The sequence below is a fragment of the Pongo pygmaeus genome, chromosome 9 (assembly GCF_028885625.2).
Source record: "Pongo pygmaeus isolate AG05252 chromosome 9, NHGRI_mPonPyg2-v2.0_pri, whole genome shotgun sequence".
NCBI classification, from domain to species: Eukaryota; Metazoa; Chordata; class Mammalia; order Primates; family Hominidae; genus Pongo; species Pongo pygmaeus.
In genome coordinates, this window is record NC_072382.2 from 128,189,462 (window position 1) to 128,216,638 (window position 27,177).

Consider the following 27,177-nt stretch of genomic DNA (forward strand, 5'->3'; position numbering starts at 1 on the left):
AGCCTCCTGAGTAGCTGGGAATACAGGTGTGTGCCACCACACCGGGCTAATTTTGTATTTTTAGTAGAGACAGGGTTTCACCCAGGCTGCTCTCAGACTCTTGACCTCAGGTGATCCACCTCTCTCAGCCTCCCAAAGTGCTGGGATTATAGACGTGAGCCATGCGCTCGGCCGGCAACACCTTTCTACCAATTAGGGAACAAGGTCTCCCTTTTTGAGCAGTTAAAGTAGCAAGAAGTCTTCTATTGTACAGTACTACTGAGGCCAATTTATTCATCCCAGATTGTACTGCTTAAGATAATTCGAAGTGTCATTTAAACTTTTTCAGAAGTTGCTAAAATATTAATTGATTTTTTTCAATTCACTCAACTGAGAGAAACGGGCTCTTACAGAAGTATGAAATCCAGAACCCCTTCATAAGACTGTGTCTGGGATATTATGATTCTCCTGTGAGGGGTTACTTTATGTACAAATGACTCTAAGGATTTGTATGGCAATTGAAGAGTCATATCTAGTCATTTTAGGTAGAAGATAGCCCAAACCACAGATCCAGACTGGCTAGGTGGATCTTTATATATTTTGGATCTTTATATATATATGGATCTTTATATATTTTGTTGCATAAAATGAATAATTCGGTGTTATCGATAGAAAGGGTCAAAGTGCATCCTATTACCCACCAATTGGGGGTAATATGAATGTCATGGTTATTGGTCACATCTGCGTCTGCACAGTGCCACGTCGAATGGTTATGGTTTCAACTGGAGTAGGAACAAAAAACATTTCCATGAATTTGAGAAAATGACTGTATGCCATCATCAATTAGGGATGATTTGTTTTCTTTTTATTTGAGACGGAGTCTTGTTGTGTTGCCCAGGCTGGAGTGCAGTGTGCAATCTTGGTTTACTGCAACCTCCGCTTCCCGGGTTCATGCAATTCTCCTGCCTCAGCCTCCCAAGTAGCTGGGACTACAGGCACGTGCCATCATGCCCAGCTAATTTTTTTTTTTTTTTTTTGAGACAGAGTCTCGCTCTGTCGCCCAGGCTGGAGTGGGGTGGCGCGATCTCAACTCACTGCAAGCTCCGCCTCCCGGGCTCACACCATTCTCCTGCCTCAGTCTCCCAAGTAGCTGGGACTACAGGCGCCGGCCACCACACCCGGCTAATTTTTTGTATTTTTAGTAGAGACAGGGTTTCACCATGTTAGCCAGGATGGTCTCGATCCCCTGACCTTGTGATCCACCCGCCTCGGCCTCCCAAAGGGATGATTGGTTTTCTTTCCAAATATGACCTGACCTGATCTATCCAATAAGCAAGACTATTATTTACATTATATAGTGGATCTATTGAGGCATACAGTTTTCCTGTAGCGTTTCCATTGAACCAATGTCTAGTTCTAGTAAGTTCTCTGATGATATGATTGAGGCTTTCATGGTCATGTTCAGATTTTATATATGTGTCTCATGTAGGAATCTAGTCTTCATAATCTGTGTCAAACCTAAGAAATTGATTACAGAGGGATACTGGAACACTGCCTAGATTCGGCCCAGTTCCATTCATGTTTTCTGTGCATAGAGATAAGTTACCATTAATGACATCAGTCGTAGTTGTAGGCCATCCGTTTGCCTCTGTTGCTTCTTCCCAGAGCTACACTGGTTGATCATAAATATCAGCCAACTGCCAAGGGAAGGATACCAACCCTTTTCATAATGCCATTTTCCTGAATTGCTCACTCAAGTGTGTATGGGAGCAGGTTCTAATATTAGTTGTGATTCTTTCCATTTATCTAGAGGATTACGTAGCCACCAATTGCTTTGCTTAGTAGCGAGAATGGCTTCATGTTGAGCAGTAGATCTTAGAGGATATTCAGTGTGAATAATGAAATTCCCTAACAAAAATAAAAGTGTGAATATTTTGTGCTAAAACAAAACAAAAACAAGTCTGAGTCAATGGAAGGGGGCCACATGGAGTCTTGTTTCATTGTCTTGGGAAAGCTGTGTCTATTTCATGATATCATATACTTTTATGGAAGGATTTCTCTTGGGTATCCTTAATTTTAATTTTTTTATTATTATTATTATTATTATTATTATTATTATTATTATTATTGAGACGGAGTTTCTCTCTTGTTGCCCAGGCTGCAGTGCAGTGGCACGATCTCAGCTCACTGCAACCTCCGCTTCCCGGGCTCAAGTGATTCTCCTGCCTCATCCTCCTGAGTAACTGAGATTACAGGAATCTGCCACCACACTCGGCTAATTTTTGTATTTTTAGTAGAGATGGGGTGAACCATGTTGGCCAGGCTGGTCTCAAACTCCTGACCTCAGGTGATCGACCCGCCTTGGCCTCCTTAAGTGCTGGGATTACAGGCATGAGCTACCACGCCCGGCCTGGTATCCTTAATTTTAAATCACATGTGGGTTGACAAGTCCAAAACTCTAAGAGAGCTCTCATTAGCTGTGAAACATGTACCCAAGGTTCAAGATCCTGACGTTTTGCTACGGTGAGAATAGTAACTGAAACTGGTGTAGTCTCTTTCAACAGGGCTCAAGGGCAGTTGTTCTCTGCCTTCTTTTACGAAAGAGCTAGTCTCGGCTGGGCACAGTGACTCGCGCCTGTAATCGTAGCACTTTGGGAAGCTGAGGCGGGCGGATCACCTGAGGTCAGGAGTTTGAGACCAGCCTGGCCAACATGGTGAAACCCCATCTCTACTAAAAATACAAAAATTAGCTGGGCGTGGCGACGCATGCCTGTTATCCCAGCTACTTGGAAGGCTGAGGCAGGAGAATCGCTTGAACCCATGAGGTAGAGGTTGCAGTGTGCCGAGATTGTGCCACTGCACTCCAGCCTGGGTGACACAGCGAGACTGTCTCAAAAAAAAAAAAAAAAAAAAAAGTCCAGTTTCCAGATTCCAGGTCACATAAGGTGGGATCATCGGTAGGCAGGTCACAGAAAGCCTTTCACCTGGTGGAATGTACTTTGGCATCATACATCAAGACCTTGCAGTATTGAGTCATATCAGAGCCAACAGTAGAGTGGATAAATGAAGTTCTATTATGAAAGGCACAAGTCGTTCAGTATTTATTTCGTGAAGGGCCACTTTATGTGTTCCCCTAGGGGCTGATGTTCTTGCCATAAAGGTCGGTGATAATTCTTTTGGCCAAGGTAATTGAGTTGACTCTGTTAATTTAGCTAATTTTGGTTTCGTGATACCATTTCTGCATTCAGCCTTTCCAGAAGAGAGAGTGATAAGGGCAATGATAGTGCCGTCAGGTCTGTAAACTCTTTATTTGGTGGATAACCTGTCAAATAAAGCAAATTGCCCTAGCACTAGAGACCTCCTCGGCAGGTAGGTGGGATTTCGTCTTTCTGGAGCCTGAGTGTCTCCAAAGAAGAGCTGCCACATGGAGCTTCCCTGACTGGTGACCTCCACCCTCTTCTCTCCAGAGCTCTTTGCCCCAGAGGAATCTGCAGGAATGGAGGGAGTTGGCCAAAGCAGGGAGATTTTTACTCAGACCATATCCAGGTGAGCACACAACAGCCTTTTGTGCTTGGGCTGATGCGTGCATTTCTGTCTGTACATGCGTGCCTGGAAGTGTGCAGATGAGTGTGTGAGAGAGGGTATATGGCCATGCATCCTTGTGTAGACAAGAACATGGGATACACTTGTGCATGTGCACAGCCGCTCCCCAACCCGGGCCTGTGGTGCTGTCCTGCCCCTAGCCCAGAGCTGGCCTCTGTTGGCTTTGAGACCCTGGCTTTGCACTGTGGCTTTGCTCGGCCTTAGAGACCAGCTGCTCCCCTGCTGTGGTCTCTCATAGTGGAGACTGATCCCTGGCCACCCATTCAGCTGCCTGAGGGCCCTGGGACCAGTGGTCATCCCCCACCTCCCAAAACAGAGGTGTGTAGGGGTTCCCTGCCTGGAGTCCCAGCCCTGCCAGGATGGAGAAAATGGGCACCAGTTACTGTGACCCATTCCGGCTCCATATGGATTTGGTTTGACAACAAAGCTCCCTCTTTGTGTTCCCAAGCCCCTTACATAACCAGGGGCTGTGGGCAGAGGAGGAAAGGAGGAGGAGGTGGAGATGGGGACCAGGAGACACCAGGATGGGATGGCTAGAAAGGACACAGGGACCGGGAGGAGAGGTCAGGAGACGAGGACCAGAGAGGAGGAGAGGGTGGGAGCAGGAGGGGGAAGTGCTGGTCTTGACCTCCCAGTTCTGCCTCCTGCTTCCTTGGGAGGGGAGGGTGGAGTCCAGCCACCGACCTCTGCTTGTGGATGCTTTGTCTTGTTCTCCTTGGACCTTTCCCACCAGTCCTGGATGGGCTGAGGAGGGGCCGTGGGACCTGTCTGGGGTGAGGTGAGGTCAGGTATTGGGCTGGACTTGGGAGGCTGGTCCTTGGCCGCAGTCTGTAACTGAATAAATGCCATTAAAAGGGGAATCAGTTCCTGGCTTCCATTGCCTTCCCCCAGGCCCCAGCCCTGGTTCCAGAATCCCTCTGACCACTCCTCTTGCAGTGCTCAGGAGGGCAGAATAACTGCAGCCTTTCCCTGTGCCCTGCCAGGCTGGTCCCGGGCCCCCTCCCAGCCCACTCATCCAGGGATGCAGCTCTGGCCTTGGCCCACCCCCATCAGAGGGCCTGTGGCCCTGATCACCGCATTCCCCACTCTGTGATCAGACGTTCTCTCCTGAGCATCACTGACCCTGCAGCTGTCCAAATAGAGCAAGAAGCGAATGTTCTCTTTGGGGCACAGCTGGATTGGCAGCCCTGCAGGGTCAGGTGAGCTGCCAGTCCTGGGTGTGTTTTCAGGCGTAGGGGTGGGAGGATCACGTCCTGGGCACGATCCCTTCAGCTCCTCCTGGGCAGGAGGAAACGGCCACACGGGCGGCCACGAGGATTGTGGGGCGGCGGGTGGTTCTGGGCTCTCCCAGCTTCAGTTGGGGCTGGGACCCTGGGGGACATGCTCTCCTGGGTGTTCCCAGGCTCTGTGTCTGGCCTGTGACTCAGTGTCTGAGTTTTCTGGCACCAGGCTTCCTTGGGAAGAGCCTCTGGTTGTGCACCAGCCCTGAGGGTGGGGCTCATCCCAGACTGCAGGGGACTGAGGCCGAGCTCTTCCACCTTGAGAACAAGGATGGTTCCTCAGGGCAGGAGGAGGAGGAGGCGCTGGCCAGGACCTTAGATTACCCAGGGCATGGGGTTGGGGCCTCACAGATGATGGAGAAGCCAGGGTTCAGGCACTTGGCATGACCCCTGGCATCGCCTTCAGTTGATTTAGTGTCTCTGCCCTGGGGTATTCCATGGGACCCTGGGCTGGCTTCTGTGTGCAGAGGTGGGTATGGGCCATAGCCCAGACCTGTTGAACCAGTTGTAGGCTCTGGAATCCTCTGTCCCCAGGTAGTGACCAGGCCCTGACAGGCCAGAATCTGTTCCTCCTGTCACTCCCCCAGTTATGGGTGCAGATGACCCTGAAATTGCTAAAGCCTCAGGGCTTGAGCCCAGAAAGTGTGAGCAGGCTGGCGGGGCAGCTGGAGGAAGGCCTTGCAGGTTCCTGGATTTGGGTGCCAGGTGGGCTGAGAGGACAGTTCCTGTCACTGGGACTGGGCACAGGTGCAGAGAGGCTGAGATGGGCCCAGAGGACAGTGAGTGTGTGTTGTGTGGGCGCCGGGCCAGGGAGTGCCCTCCATGGAGCAGCAGGGTCTGCAGTACCCTCGGCCAAATGGCCACAGGCTGCCCAGGGACACTCTCCAGGCCTGCTGGGGACACACCTGCGGGGCTCATAGGTGTGACTGGGTCTCCTCTCAGGTGCCAGAATCTTTCTGCGAGCTGAGCCTGGCTGGGCAGAGGGCCAGGAGCCTGGGATTCCCCTTTCCCTGACTTTGGAGGAATGAGGTTCCTGAGGGCTGGCACAGCGACTCCCTGCCCCTTAGAGGCTTCAGGATGCCTGGTGACAGCTCCAGGGACCTGCAAGCTGACAGAGTCTTCAGGAGCCAGAGCTGGGATGGAGGCTCTGGGCTGCCTGGTGATAGCTCCGGGGACCTGCAAGCTGACAGAGTCTTCAGGAGCCAGAGCTGGGATGGAGGCTCTGGGCTGCCTGGTGATAGCTCCGGGGACCTGCAAGCTGACAGTCTTCAGGAGCCAGAGCTGGGATGGAGGCTCTGGGCTGCCTGGTGACAGCTCCGGGGACCTGCAAGCTGACAGAGTCTCCAGGAGCCAGAGCTGGGATGGGAGGAACCCAGTGGGCCTGAGGGAGGTAGAGCAGCAGCAGCAGCAGCTGAGCCCAGCCCCCGGCCAGCCCTGAGGAATGAGTGAACAGAGTGCCCCGGCTTGGGGTGGCCCTCAAGCCCCGGAAGCTGTATGTGGGCATGGGGGGCGGGGGCAGAGAGGAGGAGGACTGAGAGCTGGGTGTATGTGTGTGTGTGTGTGTGTGTGTGGGCAGGTGTGTGTGTGTGACCAAGCTTGCGGGCGCCTGAGTACGGACTAGTGTGTTTGTGCTGGAGGAGCCTGTGTAGGTTACTGACATGGGAGGGCCGGTGTGAGCTGCTGGAAGGGGCTATCTATGCCTTCAGGCTCTGAGTGTGGATGCAGCTGTGCCTGTTCAGGCAGATTCACCAGAAGGGCTACTGCAAAGAGCCTGGGCCCTGGACACCTAGAAGGGCCCCTCCTCCCCTCGTTTTCCTTCCCTCGTGGCCCACCTTCACTCTGAGGGGGGTGGGCTCCCTGCAGGGGACAAACTGGAGAGGGACTCTCTTGCCGCCTTCTCTGTTCCTGGGGACAGGCTGCTGCAGGGCGGAGGGCTTGCTTTTCCTGCCTACCCTCATCTTCACCGAGTCCTCGTCTGGGGGCCCTGCCCCACTCTCCCTCCCAATGCAGGGCCCTCTCCTCTGGCGAGCCTGCCTCGATACTCCCCAGCTCAACCCCTTTAACCCTGCTGGCTCCTAATGGGACTAATGGGACTTGAGGTGTGGACCCTCGGACCCTCCGCTGCACAGTTCCAGAAGCTTGTTCATCAAGCACCAGGCTGACCATGGTGTCCGTCTCAGTGCCCAGCAGATGTTCTGGTGATGGGAGGTGGGAGTACAAGGTCTGCCGAGTGAGGATTCCTTCCGGGAGGAGGCAGAGGAAAGGGGTTTCTGAGCCCAGATCTCCGATGCTCCAAGACACTCAAAACCAGAGCCGAGAGCCTGAATTCAGAGGCTGGACTGTGGGGCAGGGTTGGAATTTGTGGCACCTGTGTAGGGACTCCAGGGCTGAACGTTGCCTTTGCTGTCCCTGCTCGGGGATTTTGGGGTACCGGGTTTGGATAGAGTATGTCATCTGCAGAGGGAGCACTGTTCTGGAAGTGGACTCTGCTCAGGTGTGGGGGGCCTGCCTGTGGGGGGCACCGTGGACAGGAGGCTGATGTCCGGTCAGGCTGAGGGATCCGTGTGCCAGCCCTTCTGGGAAGGCTGAATGGGGCGGAACTGGTCAGGACTTGGCGCCAATTCCAGGATGTGCTACACCCAGAGAGACAGATGGAGAGCCACCTCCCTAGGGACCCCCTCCCCCTCCCCTTCTGCATGCCATCACTCCCAGCAGCGTCCCCTGAGGCTGGGCCATGGGTGGATCTGAGTCGAGGGCAGGGCAGAGTGGGAGTGGCAGTGCCTCTGCCTGTCTGCCTGGCCGTGGCAGGTCCTTTGTCACATATGGGCCAAGAGAGGTGAGTACGATTGTGGTAGTGGTGGGGGCAGTGGCTGAGGACCCCTCTCTTTGCTGGGCTGGGGCAGAGCTTGAATGGAGAGGGGCTGCCTTGTGCCTGGGAGGGGAGGACCAGGTGTCGCTGGCACCTTCCAGGTGCTGAGTGCTTGTTCTGTGCCCAGCCCCTGCTGAGGCTGCGGACGTTAAATACCAGGATATGTTTTGAGACTCAGGTCACCTCTGAGGACTTGCTGCTGTTATCCACATTTAAAAGACGAGGACTCTGAGGCTATGGGAGGTTAGGTCACCTGGTCAGTTTCTTTCTTTTTTTTTTTTTTTTGAGATGGAGTCTTGCTCTGTTGCCCAGGCTGGAGTGCAGTGGCGATCTTGGCTCACTGCAAGCTCTGCCTCCTGGGTTCACACCATTCTCCTGCCTCAGCCTCCTGAGTAGCTGGGACTACAGGCGCCTGCCACCACGCCCAGCTAATTTTTTTTATTTTTAGTAGAGACAGGGTTTCACTGTGTTAGCCAGGATGGTCTCGATCTCCTGACCTCATGATCCTCCCACCTCGGCCTCCTAAAGTGCTGGGATTACAGGCGTGAGCCACTGCGCCTGACCCACCTGGTCAGTTTCTGAGCTCCAGACAACTCATCCCAAATTTCATGGGTGCATAAAGTATAGAGATTAAAAGTAGTTCTGGCTGAATTTTAAATCCTGGTTCCACTATTTTCGACCTGTCTGATCTTGGGACACTTAATGTATTTCCTGTGTTCCTCAGTTTTCTTCTCTGTAAATGAGAATGAAAGAGTACTCCCCCATCAATTGGTTGAAAACTTCAGTAAGATTATGCACAGCAGCTGCAGCACAGCCCCAGGGATGATTTAAAAGTGAATTCAGGACAGGGTGTGGTGGCTCACGCCTGTAATTTCAGCACTTTGGGAGGCTGAGGCGGGAGGATCCCTTGAGCCCAGAGTTTGAGGCCACCCTGGACAACATAGTGAGATCACATCTCAAAAAAAAAAGTAAATCCAGTGGTGTCACTCTTTGTTATTAATGCCCTCCAGTGACATTCATGACACCCAAACTTAGAATCTGAGCTTTTAGGGTGGCCTGTAACATCTATACTACGTGTCCCCGTAGCCTCCCTGGCACCCCCATTCTTTCCTGGCTGGCTGCCACCATATGGAACTTTCTGTGCCTTGCACCCAACAAGCTCAGAGTCTTGGGCACTTCTCTCAGTCTGGAACCTTCTGTTGCCTGCCCCGTCTTCCCATGGCTGCCCTTCATGTAGGCCTCCGGTTTATAGCCAGCTCCTCGGAGACATGGTTCTGTCCCCGCAGTGGCCAAGGGCTGGTGGCCCTCACTGTCTGCCCCCGTGCCCAGTGTTAGTAGTCCTGTGGTTGTCATTGTCCTGTCATCTCCACCATTTCCTGTTTGCTGTGTGTCTGTGCCCCCCAAGGATGAACGCCATGAGTCCATCGTGTCACCCTGTTTCTGTCCTGCCACAGTGCTCGAGTCAGTGCCCTCCCTGCTTGCAGTCGGCCCACAGGCCTTGTGGCTCCTGTTTCTGCTGACTTGTCCAGCCTCACTGTCTGGGGAGGCCTTGGGGTCCCCAGCCTGTGCTGGGACAGGGGTATTATTCCATTAGCCCTTCTGTGGAGCAAGTAGGGAAGGAGTGATGTGACCCCCGTGGCTCTCCTGGGACACAGGTTAGTCCTGTGGGTGACCTCACTTTAGAGAGGGCTGGCCAGCTGTGCCGGAATTAGGAAGTGGGTACAGCTGGACAAAAAGTGGCTGGAGCCAGCTCTGCAGAAAACACGCCTGCTTATGAGAAGGGTATCCTTGTGAGTACAGGGGAAATGGCATGGAGAAAGACAAACACCGGTGGGTGGCTCTGCCAGCTTCCCGTGGGGTGCTTCTGGCGACGCCCAGGCCTGTGCCCATCCAGATCTTTGCACCGCACTGTTTTAACTTGGAGAGGAGAGGAGGAAGTTAGCTGCTCTGAATGGTGTTGCTGCTAATCTCTACAGCACTTTCCTGTAAATTAGGAACGGTAACACACCCCCCTCCCCCGCCCCATTGGAGAAGCCCTGCACCAGAGCATACAGTTTGGCAAGTAGGGGGAGGGCTGGAGCCCAGCCTCACTTGCCGCCCTGGCCAGGCCGTGATTGCCCAGGGTGCATACTGTGGCTGGTGCTCTGCCACCTGCTGTTTCTGTCCTCAGGGTAGGACACAAGGAGGGCAAGCAGGGCCAGTCAGCGAGAGGCGCAGGTGATGCGTGTTCTAGGGTCTGAGATCTGCTGCTTCCATTTCAGTAATTGTCTTTGGAGCTACATTGTCTGCTCATACAACCTCTCTTCCAGATAGTGCCATTTTTAAAATCCCATTTACCCAAAAGAAAACCTGACACCTGGAAAGGTCGTTCGCACTCACAGAAGTGGTGGTTGGTCCAGAATTCACATCCAAGTGTGAGATTTCAATATTTTTTTTCTTCCTCCTTTTTTTAAATCAAATTTTATTTGAAAGGGTATCACAGTCACCAGTTTGAAAAAGGTAAGCAGGCCAGGTGTGGTGGCTCACACCTTTAATCTCTGCATTTTGGGAGGCAGAGGCAGGCATGTCAGTTGGGCCCAGGAGTTTGAGACCAGCCTGTTCAACGTGGTGAGACCCCATCTCTCCAAAATTTACAAAACTAGCTGGTCACGGTGATATGTGCGTGTAGTCCCAGCCACTGGGGAGGCTGAGATAGGAGGGGTTGCTTCAGCCTGGTGGGTGGCTGCAGTGAGCTGAGATGGGGCCTCTACTCTTCAGTCTGGGCTACAGAGCAAGACTCTGTCTCAAAAAAAAAAAAAAAAAATTATAAAGGTAAGCAGTACAAATGGGAAGGAGCATAAGTCACTCTCATTCCAGACCTCTGACACCCAGGACTTTTCTCTTGAGAGGCCATAGCCTTTGTTTTGCATCCTTCTGGGTAAACCTATTCGTGTACAGACATACCTGGGTATGCATGTAACTGTTTTGTGAAAGTGCATTTGGAGATATGGATATCATTGTTTTCACCCATCCTAAGTTTTGATACTATGGATACTGTTTTGGAGATTACACGATACCAGCACACATAGGGTTTGCACCCTCTTTTTCACAGCTCCATAGTGTTTCCTTGTCTGTGAGTAGATTTCAAGTTGTTTCCATCTTAAGCTCTTAGAAAAAGTGCTGTTGAAGATCCTGATAGACAAGTCTGTGGAAACGTAGGAAACTGTAGAATAAAGTTCTGGCCATGGGCCAAATTCCCTCTGAGAGGTGGCCCTAGTTTTTCTTCCTAGTACATCTGTGAGAGCTCAGGTCCCTTGTGTTTTGCTGTTATGATGAATGAAATATGCTGTCTCCATCATGCTGGAATTTGTAGATGACCATAGTTTCTTATTTGCCATTCATTTCTTTACATTAAGGTAAATATTCATGTCCTTTGCCTATTTTTCTTCTATTTTTTTCTTTTTTTTAAAAGAAATATTTATTATTACTATTATTATACTTTAAGTTTTAGGGTACATGTGCACAACGTGCAGGTTTGTTACATATGTATACATGTACCATGCTGGTGTGCTGCACCCATTAACTCGTCATTTAGCATTAGGTATATCTCCTAATGCTATCCCTCCCCCCTTCCCCCACCCCACAACAGTCCCCAGAGTGTGATGTTCCCCTTCCTGTGTCCATGTGTTCTCATTGTTCAATTCCCATCTATGAGTGAGAACATGCGGTGTTTGGTTTTTTGTCCTTGTGATAGTTTACTGAGAATGATGATTTCCAATTTCATCCATGTCCCTACAAAGGACATGTGAACTCATCATTTTTTATGGCTGCATAGTATTCCATGGTGTATATATGCCACATTTTCTTAATCCAGTCTATCATTGTTGGACATTTGGGTTGGTTCCAAGTCTTTGCTATTGTGAATAGTGCTGCAATAAACATATGTGTGCATGTGTCTTTATAGCAGCATGATTTATAGTCCTTTGGGTGTATACCCAGTAATGGGATGGCTGGGTCAAATGGTATTTCTAGTTCTAGATCCCTGAGGAATCCCCACACTGACTTCCACAATGATTGAACTAGTTTACAGTCCCACCAACAGTGTAAAAGTGTTCCTATTTCTCCACATCCTCTCCAGCACCTGTTGTTTCCTGACTTTTTAATGATTGCCATTCTAACTGGTGTGAGATGGTATCTCATTGTGGTTTTGATTTGCATTTCTCTGATGGCCAGTGATGATGAGCATTTTTTCATGTGTCTTTTGGCTGCATAAATGTCTTCTTTTGAGAAGTGTCTGTTCATATCCTTTGCCCACTTTTTGATGGGGTTGTTTGTTTTTTTTCTTGTAAATTTGTTTGAGTTCATTGTAGATTCTGGATATTAGCCCTTTGTCAGATGAGTAGGTTGCGAAAATTTTCTCCCATTTTGTAGGTTGCCTGTTCACTCGGATGGTAGTTTCTTTTGCTGTGCAAAGCTCTTTAGTTTAATTAGATCCCATTTGTCAATTTTGGCTTTTGTTACCATTGCTTTTGGTGTTTTAGACATGAAGTCCTTGCCCATGCCTATGTCCTGAATGGTAATCCCTAGGTTTTCTTCTAGGGTTTTTATGGTTTTAGGTCTAATGTTTAAGTCTTTAATCCATCTTGAATTAATTTTTGTATAAGGTGTAAGGAAGGGATCCAGTTTCAGCTTTCTACATATGGCTAGCCAGTCTTCCCAGCACCATTTATTAAATAGGGAATCCTTTCCCCATTGCTTGTTTTTCTCAGGTTTGTCAAAGATCAGATAGTTGTAGATATGCAGCGTTATTTCTGAGGGCTCTGTTCTGTTCCATTGATCTATATCTCTGTTTTGGTACCAGTACCATGCTGTTTTGGTTACTGTAGCCTTGTAGTATAGTTTGAAGTCAGGTAGCGTGATGCCTCCAGCTTTGTTCTTTTGGCTTAGGATTGACTTGGCGATGCAGGCTCTTTTTTGGTTCCATATGAACTTTAGTTTTTTCCAATTCTGTGAAGAAAGTCATTGGTAGCTTGATGGGGATGGCATTGAATCTATAAATTACCTTGGGCAGTATGGCCATTTTCACAGTATTGATTCTTCCTATCCATGAGCATGGAATGTTCTTCCATTTGTTTGTATCCTCTTTTATTTCCTTGAGCAGTGGTTTGTAGTTCTCCTTGAAGAGGTCCTTCACATCCCTTGTAAGTTGAATTCCTAAGTATTTTATTCTCTTTGAAGCAATTGTGAATGGGAGTTCACTCATGATTTGGCTCTCTGTTTGTCTGTTATTGGTGTATAAGAATGCTTGTGATTTTTGTACATTGATTTTGTATCCTGAGACTTTGCTGAAGTTGCTTATCAGCTTAAGGAGATTTGGGGCTGAGACAATGGGGTTTTCTAGATATCCAATCATGTCGTCTGCAAACAGGGACAATTTGACTTCCTCTTTTCCTAATTGAATACCCTTTATTTCCTTCTCCTGCCTGATTGCCCTGGCCAGAACTTCCAACACTATGTTGAATAGGAGTGGTGAGAGAGGGCATCCCTGTCTTGTGCCAGTTTTCAAAGGGAATGCTTCCAGTTTTTGCCCATTCAGTATGATATTGGCTGTGGGTTTGTCATAGAAGCTCTTATTATTTTGAGATACATCCCATCAATACCTAATTTATTGAGAGTTTTTAGCATGAAGGGTTGTTGAATTTTGTCAAAGGCCTTTTCTGCATCTGTTGAGATAATCATGTGGTTTTTGTCTTTGGTTCTGTTTATATGCTGGATTACATTTATTGATTTGCGTATATTGAACCAGCCTTGCATCCCAGGGACGAAGCCCACTTGATCATGGTGGATAAGCTTTTTGTTGTGCTGCTGGATTCGGTTTGCCAGTATTTTATTGAGGATTTTTGCATCAATGTTCATCAAGGATATTGGTCTAAAATTCTCTTTTTTGGTTGTGTCTCTGCCCGGCTTTGGTATCAGGATGATGCTGGCCTCATAAAATGAGTTATCCTCATAAAAGGATTCCCTGTTTTTCTATTGATTGGAATAGTTTCAGAAGGAATGGTACCAGTTCTTCCTTGTACCTCTGGTAGAATTCGGCTGTGAATTCATCTGGTCCTGGACTCTTTTTGGTTGGTAAGCTATTGATTATTGCCACAATTTCAGATCCTGTTATTGGTCTATTCAGAGATTCAGCTTCTTCCTGGTTTAGTCTTGGTAGAGTGTATGTGTCGAGGAATTTATCCATTTCTTCTAGATTTTCTAGTTTATTTGCATAGAGGTGTTTGTAGTATTCTCTGATAGTAGTTTGTATTTCTGTGGGATTGGTGGTGATATCCCCTTTATCATTTTTTATTGCATCTATTTGATTCTTCTCTCTTCTTTTCTTTATTAGTCTTACTAGCGGTCTGTCAATTTTGTTGATCCTTTCAAAAAACCAGCTCCTGGATTCATTAATTTTTTGAAGGGTTTTTTTTGTCTCTATTTCCTTCAGTTCTGCTCTGATTTTAGTTATTTCTTGCCTTCTGCTAGCTTTTGAATGTGTTTGCTCTTGCTTCTCTAGTTCTTTTAATTGTGATGTTAGGGTGTCAATTTTGGATCTTTCCTGCTTTCTCTTGTGGGCATTTAGTGCTATAAATTTCCCTCTACACACTGCTTTGAATGCATCCCAGAGATTCTGGTATGTTGTGTCTTGGTTCTCGTTGGTTTCAAAGAACATCTTTATTTCTGTCTTCATTTCATTACATACCCAGTAGTCATTCAGGAGCAGGTTGTTCAGTTTCCATGTAGTTGAGCGGTTTTGAGTGAGTTTCTTAATCCTGAGTTCTAGTTTGATTGCACTGTGGTCTGAGAGACAGTTTGTTATAATTTCTGTTCTTTTACATTTGCTGAGGAGTGCTTTACTTCCAACTATGTGGTCAATTTTGGAACAGGTGTGGTGTGGTGCTGAAAAAAATGTACATTCTGTTGATTTGGGGGTGGAGAGTTCTGTAGATGTCTATTAGGTCCGCTTGGTGCAGAGCTGAGTTCAATTCCTGGGTATCCTTGTTAACTTCCTGTCTCGTTGATCTGTCTAATGTTGACAGTGGGGTGTTAAAATCTCCCGTTATTATTGTGTGGGAGTCTAAGTCTCTTTGTAGGTCACTCAGGACTTGCTTTATGAATCTGGGTGCTCCTGTATTGGGTGCATATATATTTAGGATAGTTAGTTCTTCTTGTTGAATTGATCCCTTTACCATTATGTAATGGCCTTCTTTGTCTCTTTTGATCTTTGTTGGTTTAAAGTCTGTTTTATCAGAGACTAGGATTGCAACCCCTGCCTTTTTTTGTTTTCCATTTGCTTGGTAGATCTTCCTCCATCCTTTTATTTTGAGCCTATGTGTGTCTCTGCACGTGAGATGGGTTTCCTGAATACAGCACACTGATGGGTCTTGAGTCTTTATCCAATTTGCCAGTCTGTGTCTTTTAATTGGAGCATTTAGTCCATTTACATTTAAAGTTAATATTGTTATGTGTGAATTTGATCCTGTCACTATGATGTTAGCTGGGTTCTTTTCTTAAGACAGTGTCTCGCTCTGTCTCCCAGGCTGGAGTGAAGTGGCTTAATCCTGGCTCACTGCAACCTCCACCTCCTAGGTTCAAGTGATTCTCCTGCCTCAGCCTCCTAAGTAGCTGGGATTACAGGCACCCGCCACCATGCCTGGCTAATTTTTGTATTTTTAGTAGAGGCGGGGGTTTTACCATGTTGGCCAGGCTGGTCTCGAACTCGTGACCTCAAATGATCCACCCACCTTGGCCTTCCAGAATGCTGGGATAACAGGTGTGAGCCACTGCGCCTGGCCCTTTGCCTCTTTTTAAATTAGGTTTCTTGTTTTTTTTTTTTTTTTTTTTTTTTCTTATTTACGTGAGCACATTATAGGCTCAGTAAATTTACTGATATGTTAGGTATAGGTTGCAAATATACTTTAGTTTTTCAGTTGTCTTTTTTTTTTTTTGAGACGGAATTTTGCTCTTGCTGCCCAGGCTGGAGTGCGGTGCAATGACACGATCTGGACTCACTGCAGCCTCCACCTCCTTGGGTTCAGGCAATTCTCCAGCCTCAGCCTCTTGAGTACCTGGGATCACAGGCGCCCGCCACCATGCCTGGCTAATTTTTGTATTTTTGGTAGAGACGGGGTTTCACCATGTGGGCCAGGTTGGTCTCGAACTCCTGACCTCAGGTGATCCACCCGCCTCAGCCTCCCACAGTGCTGGGATTACAGCATGAGCCACCACACCCGGGCTCAGTTGTCTTTTAAGTGTTTCATTTGTCTTCTCTCTACTCCTCCTTCTCTCTCTTGCACTTGCTGTGTCTCACTTAAATCTTATGTAGGTGAATATATTCATCTTTCTTTGTTTAGCTTCTCAATTTGTATTTCTTCACTATCTCTATTAATATGAAAATATCTCATCTATATAAATATTAATGTGACAGACTTGCATGTGATAATCTGCCAGGTTGAACAAATGGGAATATTCTCTCTCATATGATGTTAGATTTTTTTCCTTTAAGAAATAAAATATTGCAAGTATGGAACCAAAGACATGCCCCTGTGACCTCTTTTGTTCTTCCCTATCTCTCCAGAACATAATTATCACTTAAAGTTGGGTGTAAACCTGTATTTTATTCTTTCATCATACACACAAGCACACATTCTTTATACACATAAATAGTGTTGTTTTTGGACTCATACTTTGTTTTTGCAGCACCTTTTAACATAAGTTTTTACTTTTATTATTTTATTTAAGACAGGGTCTTGCTCTGTCACCCAGGCTGGAGTACAGTGGCACGATCATAGCTCACTGCAACCTCTCATCTCCTGGGCTCAAGTGATCCTCCCACCTCAGCCTTCTGAGGAACTGGGATGATGACAGTCATAAGCCACCAAGCTCAGCTAAGTTGTTTATTTTATTTTTTTATTTTTTAAATAAAGATGAAATCTTGCAATGTTATCCAGGCTGGTCTCAAACTCTTGGGCTCAAGCAATCCTCCTGCCTTGGCCTCCCAAAGTGCTGGGATTACAAGCATGACTTTAAAAAGTTAACATTATGGGCGAGGCGCTGTGGCTCACGCCTGTAATCCCAGCACATTGGGAGGCCAAGGTGGGTGAATCACGAGGTCAGGAGATCAAGACCATCCTGGCTAATGCAGTGAAACCCCGTCTCTGCTAAAAATACAAAAAAAAAAAAAAAAAAAAAAAAAAAATTAGCTGGGCGTGGTGGCGGGCGCCTGTAGTCCCAGCTACTTGGGAGGGTGAGGCAAGAGAATAGCGTGAACCCGGGAGGCAGAGCTTGCAGTGAGCTGAGATTGCGCCACTGCACTCCAACCTGGGTGACAGAGCGAGACTCCGTCTCAGAAAAAAAAAAAAAAAAAAAAAGGTAACATTATGTCTTCAAGTTTATCCCAATTGACCCATATGGATTGATTTCTTCAGTTTACATGGCTATGTAGTATTCAGTTGCATGAATGTAGCACAGTGTATATAGCCATGGCTCTACTGATGATAGTGTTTCCAGTTTTTTTTTTGTTTGTTTGTTTGTTTGCTATTGTAGCACTGCCTGATAAATATCCTGGAGTGGGTTGTACTTATATACTTCAAAATGGAATTACCAGATTGTAAAATATGCATATATTCAGCCTAACTAGATACTGTGAAGTGCTCTTCTAAGCCTTTATGTCAATTTGGACTTCTACCAGCAATGTGGAAATGATATTTGGTTTTAATCTGTATTCCCTGGTCACGAGTGAGCCTCAGCATCTTTTCATATGTCCACCAAGTGTTTGGGTTTAATCTGTGAATTGCCTTTTTTGTGTTCTTTGCTTTTTTTTTTTATTTCTTTGATTGTTTTGGTGGTGGTTATGGTAAAATGCACAAGCACAAGGTTATATTTACCATCTTAACTCTTTGTGTGTGTATAGTTCAGTGGTATTAAGCACTTTCAGAATGTGCTACTATCCCACCATCCATCTCCAGAACTCTCTTCATCTTGCCAAACTGAAACATCCTACCCACTAGTCAAGAACTCCTCATTTCCGTCTCCCCCCAGCCCTTGGCAGCCACCATTCTGCTTTCTGTGTCTGAGTTTGACTACTTTGAGTATCTCTTCTAAGTGGAATGATACAGGACTTGTCTTTATGGGACTGGCTTATTTCACTTCGCATAGTACCTTCAAGGTTGATCCATACTGGTAGCAGAATTTCCTTTCTTTTTCAGGCTGAATCATATTCCATTGTATGCGTAGACCACATTTTGTTGATCCGTTCGTCCACTGATGGACGCTTGGGAGGTTGCTTCCACATTAGCTATTGCGAAGTCAATAATGCTGCTATGAACATGGGTGTACAGATATCTCTTTGACATCCTGGTCTCAAATATTTTGGGGACATACTCAAAAGTGCAGTTTCTTGATCCTGTCCTGTCCCTTGCTTTTCTCTTTGCTTCCTTGTTTTTTTTTTCCTTTTTGTTTTATGGGAGTGCTGATATATTCAAGTATTTGTTGATTGCATGCATTATGCCTGACTTGCTCAAAGCATGATGTCTTGAGCACTTAGCAACCCCGTGCCTGTGGAGTGGTGGAACAGCTCTGAAAAGGTCTGTTCTGGAGTGGGGGTACTGCTTCGGAGAGCGATTAATCAGGGGCTTGGGTGCTGACTTTAGGAGGTGCGGCACTTGGAAGGACAGAGTGTGACTTCCCCAATGTGGTCTCCTTCCTTTTCCTCACCCCTTCTCCCACCTAAACCCAGCAATGAGTCCTTGAGTCTAGCCCAGTAGGTGGATCTGCATTCAGTGCAGGGCAGAGCCTGGGTGGCAGTGCCTCTCCTTGCCTCCCTGGCTGCTACAAGGTCCTGTGTAGCATCTGGTGTGGACCCAGCAGCCAGGAGGAGAGCTGAGTGCGATTGGGGTCGTGGTGGGGCCAGTGGCAGTGGGTCTCTCTCTTTGTTGGTCTGGGCCAGCGCTTGAATTGAGAGGGGCTGCCATGTGTCTGGGGAGGGCAGAACCCAGCGTCACTGACACCTTCCAGCTACAGAGTTCTTGCTCTGTGTTTGGCCCATACCTACTGTTGTGAAGTGGAAATACTGGGGTGTGTTTTGAGGCTCAGAACACCTGTGATAACTTGGTCGTGTGTGTGTGTGTGTGTATAAAATTATTTTCCTTAACACCACTGACCTGAAGGCAGTTACACGTAATTTACAAATGAGGAATCTGAGGCTTTGAGATTGTCAAGGTCACCTGGCCAGTGACTGCAGGGGCTGGATTGGCCCGTGGGTCTGAGTCCATACCCCTTTTCACTGGTTCCTGGAGGCCACACATACCTTGCGTTTCCTGGGGCTTGGTCCTGGGGTTTCATCTCAGGTTGACCCCCTTTAGGAGGAAGTAAGTAGGAAGGAAGGAGATTTCCTGGGTATCAGGGTGTCCTCAAGCCTGCAGCTCTCCTGGGACTGCACAGAGTTTATTGTCTGACATCAGTTCCTGATGTGGTGCAGCAGACATGGAGCTGGTAAGTGGTTAAGATCGGTCGGACATGACAACCTCCAGTTCTGCAGAAACCACATCATTTGCCTGGGGATAAAGCAGGTCCTTGTGAGCTCATCGACATGCATTTGGCAGAAAGTGTGCTGGCTCTGCCAGCTTCCAGTATGAGCTTCTAGCAAGCCCCTTGTGCCTTAGATGCCCAGGTCTTTTCAAAATAAGCCTGGCGTGTTTTAACTTGATGAAACTTTCTGTTCACAGTCATCTTATTGTTTGCTGATGAATTCAGACCTCCATTCATTTAGATATTTGTCAGTTATCTACCATGTGTCAGGCATTAAGTTTAGTGCTGGAGATACTATGGGACATAAGAAGTCCCTGCTTGCTCGGAGTGTGCGGTCTAATTGGTACTTGAGACAGAATGGTTTAACTGCCACAAAGTTAATAAAGCAGCATGATGTGACAGAGCTGGATGTGGGGGAGTGAGGAGGCTTCTCTGGACTGGGTGGTCTGAACCCCATGCAGGGAGGAAACTGTGGCCTGGAGGAGAGGAGGCCGGAAGAGAGGTCTGGGCTTGGGTCCCAACCACTGATTCCAGATGTCTCAACATTTATAACACGACCAACTCCTGTTCTTTTTTTTTTTTTTTTTTTTTTGAGACAGGGTTTCCCTCCGTCATCACCCAGGCTGGAGTGCAGGGGGGCGATCATAGCTCACTGCAGCCTCGATCTCCTGGACTCAGGGGGTCCTCCTGTCTCAGCCTCCCAAGTATCTAGGACTACAGGTGTGTGCCACCACACCCAGCTAATTTTATTTTTATTTTTGTAGAGACGGGGCAGAGTCTGCAGTCACATGCCTTGCAAGTAGCAGAAACAGGGTTTAGTCTCAGTAGCCAGTGCCTAGGGCACAGGTCTTGGCCAGAGGAGAGAAGGCTCAGGCGAACCAGTTTCATCTGACCTGCTTGCTAACTCAAACGTGGCTGCCCAACTGCGTGGGCTCTGGCAAGGTGTGTGAGGTGGGTAGTTGGGTGGCCCGCCCCTTGCAGGCACTGGGGCAGGATATCAGGGGGTCCAGAAGAGGTTGGGTTTAGGCAGAGTAGAGGTGATTGTGTGGGCTGGGGGGGCAATGTCACCTTGAATGTGTTTCCATACCCAGGGCCCAGACGGCTCAGGAGGAGGGGGATGGAGACAGGGAGAGAGTGAGGTCTTTTTGACTTTGATGTGCTTTGACTGCACATCAGAGTCAAACGAGTCAGAATAAGCGGGACCCCTCCACAGGCATCTCAGCCCTCCTAATTTAGCCTTTCTGAAGTGGAGCCTTGGGAGCTGATGAAGCTTAATAAACTCTCCTGGTGCTTCCAGCAGGCACCTGAGGGTGGACATCACTGTCTTCGGGTCATAGGAAGTGTGAGCTAGCAGGAATCCTGGAGATTTTCTAGCCCAACAGTGTCCAGTCAAAATAGAATGGGAGCCAGAAATACAAGCCACATGTAATTTTAAATTACTTTTAAAACATTTAAATTTAGCCACGGTTTTAAAAAGTAAAAATCAATAGGTGAAATTCATTTTAATATTTTAACCCAATATAGTCAAAATCTTGGCATTTCAACATGGGATGAGTATAAAATAATGAAGGTGATATTTTATTCTTTTTTTGGGGTACTAAATCTTTGAAATCCGGTGTGTATTTTCCACTTAAAGCACATGTCAGTGTGGACTGACCCCATTGCAAATACTCAGTGGCCTGGGACTGGGGTGACCAAGTGGGATGTGGTGGGGCTGGTGCAGTCCACCATTCTCACAGCAGGCATCTGGGGTCAGGGGAGGCAGGGCACTGGCTGTGCTGGAAGCAGGGGACTGGCTGTGCTGGTGGGAAGCCAGATTCCAGCCCCAGACACTGGTACCTTTGGCTTTAGATCCTTGGGGTGGGTGCATCGCTTCTCCTGGGAGGGAGAAGCGCCTGGGAGCCCCTGACCAGGACCTGGGGCAGGTCCACACAGGCCCTGGATTTCTCCTGTATCCTGGGCCTGGCCCTGCTCTCTTGACTCCCACCACATCACACTGGCTTCAGCTTTCTCACCCTGAGAAGGGAATTCAAAGCCTCTGCCCCTCCCAGGCAGGCACCAGGATATGATTTCCTTTTTTCTTTTCTTTTTGTTTGAGACAGGATCTGACTCGGTCTGGAGTGTAGTAGCCTGATCTCAGCTCACTGCAGCCTCCACCTCCCGGGCTCAAGTGATCCTCCCACCTCAGCCTCTGAAGTAATTGGTATTACAAGCACATGCCACCATGCCCAGCTAATTTTTGTATTTTTTGTAGAGATGGGGTTTCACCATGATGCCCAGGCTGTTCTTGAACTCCTGAGCTCAAGCAATCTGCCCTCCTCGGCCTCTCAAAGTGCTGGGATTATGGGCATGAGCCACAGGGCCCTGCCCTGGGTATGATTTTCAAGTGGTTGGTGTCTTGTGACTGGCAGCTGATAAATGGGTGATACAATGTTTCTGTACAGGAGTCTGCAGTGCCAGGCTGCAGCGGCGGATGTGGGGGGCGGGTGGGTAGCCTGTGGAGCCCGAGGGTGGGAACAGAGAGCCTTCCTTTGCTGTAGGTGGAAGCCTGTCTGGCTGCTTTCCCTCTAAGGTCAGACAGCTTGAAAGATGTTTCCATCCTCTCATGCATGGCTCTGAGGCAGTTAGCTGGTCAGTTACTCACTGTGCTCTCTGCCAACTCTAATGAGCCAGGAAGCCTCCCCATGCCCAGGCGTGCTGTGATCACAGTGTTCAATGATGGGGGGAGGCTGCAGCGTCCAGCCAGGGGCTGTGCCACAGGGGCCAGAAGACATCTGACCTACTGTCACTGCCTCTTCCACTCTGTTCCACCTGCACTGGGGCGATGCCATCTGATGAACAGATCCATTTATAAATTCAACACGATTGTATTGAGAGCCTGCTGGGTGCCGGGCACTATTGTGGACATGGGTGATACAGCAGCAAGCAAAACAAGAGAAACATCTTTGCCAGCAGGGGAGGGGACCTGCAGTGTTGGGTGTTTGGAGTTGTTGCTGGGAAGTAGAGAAGCTGAGTAAGAGCTGGACAAAGAGGCCAGGCACAGTGGCTCACCCCTGTAATCCCAGCACTTTGGGAGGCCGAGTTTGGCAGATCACTTGAGGTCAGGAGTTCGAGACCAGCCTGGACAACATGGGGAAACCCCGTCCCTACTAAAAATACAAAAATTAGCTGGGTATGGTGGTGCATGCCTGAAATCCCAGCTACTTGGGAGGCTGAGGCACGAGAATTGCTTGAACCCGGGAGGTGGAGGTTACAGTGAGCCAAGATCACACCACTGTACCCCAGCCTGAACGACAAAGCAAGACTTTGTCTCCAAAAAAAAAAATAGAGAAAAGGAAAGCTGGGTGAAGAGAGATAGCCAAGCCCATGTCTAGGGAAAAGCATTCTTGACTGAGTGAACGAAAGTACAAAGCCTCAGAGGAGGGAGCATGCCTAGGTAGCCCCCCAGACCTGGTGAGGCTGGTGCGTGGGGCAGCCTCCATGGAGAGGAGCTGGGCAAGGAGGGAGGAGGTGCTGGCCAGTAGAGCACGTGTGTCTCTGTGGGTCAGAGCAAGGACCCGGGCTCTCCCCGTGAGTGAGAAGAGTCCATGGAGTTTTGGGGCTGAGGAGGAGTTTTACAGATGGCCGGTCTGTTCTGGAGACTTGCAATTAGCGGACCATCTGTATCCGAGTGTTGATCGGGTGGATTCTAACCCTATGGGAGAACTTCCCAGCCCGTAGCCTGCTCTCGCTGTACCTGGCAGTTGTATTAATGACGTCAAATGCACAGTCCAGCTCGAGTCCCTTCTAGAACATGGGCAGCGGACCCTAAGCCGAGAGGAATCGCTGTGGGTTGGCAGACAGTGTGGAGACTGACTCCTGGACAGGCTGTGGAATGTGTGGAAGCAGGTACAGCCCAGGCCTGCGCTGAGGTTCGGCAGGGAAGCCAGAGGAGTCCGCAGCTGGGGAGACCTGGCCTACGGCGGAGAGAGTCAGTCCGTGCCAGTGGTGGGATGTGGCTGCAAAAAATGGTCAGATTCATGGAAGTCTGGTGTCCAGCTGGCAGGCGTTAGTGGTCCCACAAATACAGCTGTGTGCCTTGAACACGTACTCCAGAGCTTCCAGAGAGCACCAGGGCTGTGGGGGCTATAGACTGTGTCTCGTGCAGAAGCGTGGCTGAGAAGGGGCTCGACAGGCTCTTCGTCACTGTGCGGCGCCTTCGAAGGACTTGGACGTGCTTGAGACCCCTTCCCCTAATTGCTGTATAGGGCAGAGGTGGACATCCCAGGGATCATGGAGTCTAGGGAGCCAGTCTGCACAGGATGGTTTTAGAAGCCGTAGGATGTGGGGGTTCTGGCTGAAGGAGCCAGAATTCCAGCGCCAGCTCCACTCTTCACGAGCTGTACAACCTGGGCCCATTACTGACCTCTTTCCCACCTTAGTTCCCTGATTCTACAATGGAGGTAATTATCATGTTGAACTCACAGGGTCGAGATCATATTTAACACTTTCACAGCCCTTAGAAGTGTCTAGCACAGTGGTCCTCAGCATTTGGAAATGTCTGGAAACATTTTGTCACACCTGAGAAGAGGGATTTCCTACTGGTGTCTAGTAGGTAGAGGCCAGAGATGGCTGCTAAACATCCCATAATACACAAGACAGACCCCGCAACAATGAACTCTCTGGCCCTCAAAGTCAGTGGTGCAGAGATTGAGAGATCCTGGTTTTGCGTTTTGAGCGTGCAGTACATTTCAGTTGTTAATGGAACATGCAATACATCTTTATTCACATGTTATTACGTGTTTGTCAGATGTTTATAAAACATCTGCTACATTCTTGGCAGTTTAATAGAATCTGGAGATACAAAGAAGTTCCTGACCACAGAGGTCATTTAGGCAAGCTAGGAAAAGACAGAATGATATAACACAAAATTACATTGTACCATAAAGCATATTCTATAGTACACTTAACTCTGGTGGGCTCTTGGTATAAAAATGTCTCCAATCTCAGAGGTCATGGGCTAGTGGGCAAGACATGAAAACCTCGTATAATATAAAATTTTGTTACCTCTAAGTGCTGAAATTAAGGTATAAACAATGTTTCATGGGAACCAAAACATCAGTCATTTGGAAGTATAAGTCAAGACTTCATAGGAGAGGAACCATTTCAGCCAGATATTACCAGAGTGGCATGGTCCCAGCGAGCGGGATGTGGAGGGTTAGGATGTTATCTTAGTCTGTTTTGTGCTGCCATTACCACCAAGTAGGTAATTTATAAGGAGCAGAAGTTTATTTGGCTCACAGTTCTGGAGGCCACATCTGGTGAGAGTCTTCTTGCTGCATCATCTCATGGTGGATGGAAGAAGGCAAGGTGGAGAGGGAGAGCAGGAAGGGGCCTAATTGTCCTTTTATAAGGAACCCACTCCTGTAATAATGGCATTAAACCCATTCATGAGAACAGAGCCCTCATGGCCTACTCTTATGAGACCCCACCTCACAACATTAACATTTAGGATCAAGTTTCTAGCACATGAACTTTGAGGGACACATTCAAACCATAGCATTCTGCTTCAGTCCCTAAAATGTATGTCCTTGTCACATGTAGAATACATTTGCTTCTTACCTATAATCCCAAATTCTTATTTGTTTCAGCACCACATTAAAAGTCCAAAGTCCACAGTCTCATCTAAGTCAGCTGTGGGTAAAACTCAAGGCATGGTTCATCCTGAATGAAATTCCCCTCCAGTCATGAGCTGTGAAATCAAGCAAGTTGTCTACTTCCAAAGTACAGTGATGGGACAGGCATAGGACAGATATTCCATTCCAAAAGGGAGAGATAGGCAAGAAGAAAGGGGCAACTGGTCCAAACAACTCCAAAACCCAGCAGAGGGAACAATACTAAATCCCAACTTGACGATAATCTTCTTTGACTCCATGTCCTGCCTTCCAGACACACTCGGGTAGGGACCTGGGCCCCCAAGGTCTCCGGCAGCCCTGCTTTCCTGGCTTTGCTGGGCTCATTCCATGCAGCAGCTCTCACCAGTTGGAGTCTCGTGCCTGCGGCTCCCCCAGGTTGCTGTTGCACACTGGTAGCTCTGCAGTTCTGGGGTGTCAGAACGGCCTTACTCCCACGGCTCCACTAGGCTTCCTGGGGACTCTGAGCAGCTCTGACTCCACAGTTCTGCTGGGCATTGCCCTACAGGGGGGCTCCCTGGTGGTGGCTCTGCCCCTGCACCCAGTCTCTGCCTGGGTCCCGAGGCTGTCCGCAATATCCGTTGAAATCTAGTTGGAGGGAGCCAGGCCCATAGCCCCTGCATTCTGTACTCTGGTGGCATTAGGACCATGTGGGACGCCACCAAGACTCACCACTTGCACCTAGACTCACCACTTGCACCAAGACTTACCACCTAGAGTGGTAGGTCAAGCTGTACCTGGGCATATTTGAGCCATGGCTGGGGAGGCGGAGAAGCACTGTGCTCAAATGTGGGAGCAGAGACTTGAGGTGGCCCTGGACAGTGAGCCATAGGTCCTGAGGGCTCCCAAGACCTGGCTTTTGACGTAGTTCCTTCCCTCAGATTTTGGCACTCCCAGAGCTGTGATCACAGGTCATCTCTGCAGTGCCTTTGGGATCGTTCTCATTTTCTTGATGAATAGCCTCTGGCTTCATTCTTAGCGTACTAATCTCCTTATCAAACAGTGGCTCTGGCCAATACTAATCTCCTTATCAAGTGGTCCATACTAATATTCTTATTAAACTATCAAACGGTAACATGCCTGCACCCTTGCTTTCCTCTCCTGAAAGTTCTTTCTCTACTACAGGGCCAGTCTCAGAATCCTTCCAGTCTCTAAGTTCTGTTTTGCTTTTCATTATACATTTCTTTCTTTCTTTCTTTTTTTGAGATGGAGTCTCGCTCTGTTGCCCAGGCTGGAGTTCAGTGGCACAATCTCAGCTTACTGCAACTTCTGTCTCCTGGGTTCAAGCCATTCTCCTGCCTTAGCCTCCCTAATAGCTGGGATTTCAGGTGTGTGCCACCATGCCCAGCTAATTTTTTTGTATTTTTAGTAGAGATGGGGTTTCATCATGTCAGCCAGGCTGGTCTCGAACTCCTGACCTCAAATGATCCGCCCACCTCAGCCTCCCAAAGTGCTGGGATTACAGACATGAGCTACTGTGCCTAACCCTGCTTTTCTTTATAAGTTTCATCTTTAAATTATTTATTTCTTCTCAAGTTTTACAGTATACAGTTAAAATAAGTCATATAGCAACCAAAATGCTTTGCTGCTTAGATATTTCTTCCACCAGATAGCCTAGTTTATCACTCTTAAGTTCTGCCTGCTATACAGTTTGAGGACCTGGACATAATGTAGCCTCATTCTTTGCTGCTTTGTAACAAGGATGACTGTTATGCCAGTTTCCAGTACCTTAATCTTCAGATATATCTGAGACCTCATCAGAATGGCCTTTACCATCCATATTTCTACCACCATTCTGATCACAACCACTTAGTCTAAGAAGTTTCAGACTTTCCCTACAGATCTTCTAATCCCTCTTTATTGCCTGCCTGCCTGCCTCCCTCCCTCCCTCCCTCCCCTGTCTCTCTTTTCTTCCTTTCCCTCGCCTCCCCTGCTTTCCCCTCCCCTCTCCACTTCTTGGCACCAATTTTCTGTCTTAGTCCATTTTGTGCTGCTGTAACAGAATACCACGTATTGAGTATATTATAATGAATAGAATTTTATTTGGCTCGTGGTTCTGGAGGCTGGGAAGCCCAAGATCAAGGGGCTGCTCTGACAAGGGCCTTCTTGCTGTGTCATCCCATGGTGGAAAGTGGAATGGCAAGACAGATCAAGAGGGGACCTAACTGGCCTTTTATAAAGAATCCAGTTCCACAATAATGGCATTAACCCATCCATGAGAGCA

The 27,177-nt window shown here is 48.2% G+C and overlaps 1 protein-coding gene across 8 annotated transcripts in view; it reads left to right on the top strand.

Annotated features, from left to right (window-relative positions):
* The window catches only part of ST3GAL4 (ST3 beta-galactoside alpha-2,3-sialyltransferase 4), a 63,678-nt gene that overhangs the window by 22,261 nt on the left and 14,240 nt on the right, over window positions 1-27,177 (top strand). For 2 of the 8 annotated variants that reach the window (XM_054437763.2, XM_063671607.1), the window contains exon 1: window positions 3,453-3,525. The exons of the other annotated variants lie outside the window; for them this stretch is intronic. The gene's annotated coding sequence lies outside the window, so the exon portion shown is untranslated. Of the gene's footprint in view, window positions 1-3,452; window positions 3,526-27,177 lie in introns of those variants that run through there. 8 annotated transcript variants of the gene reach the window in all.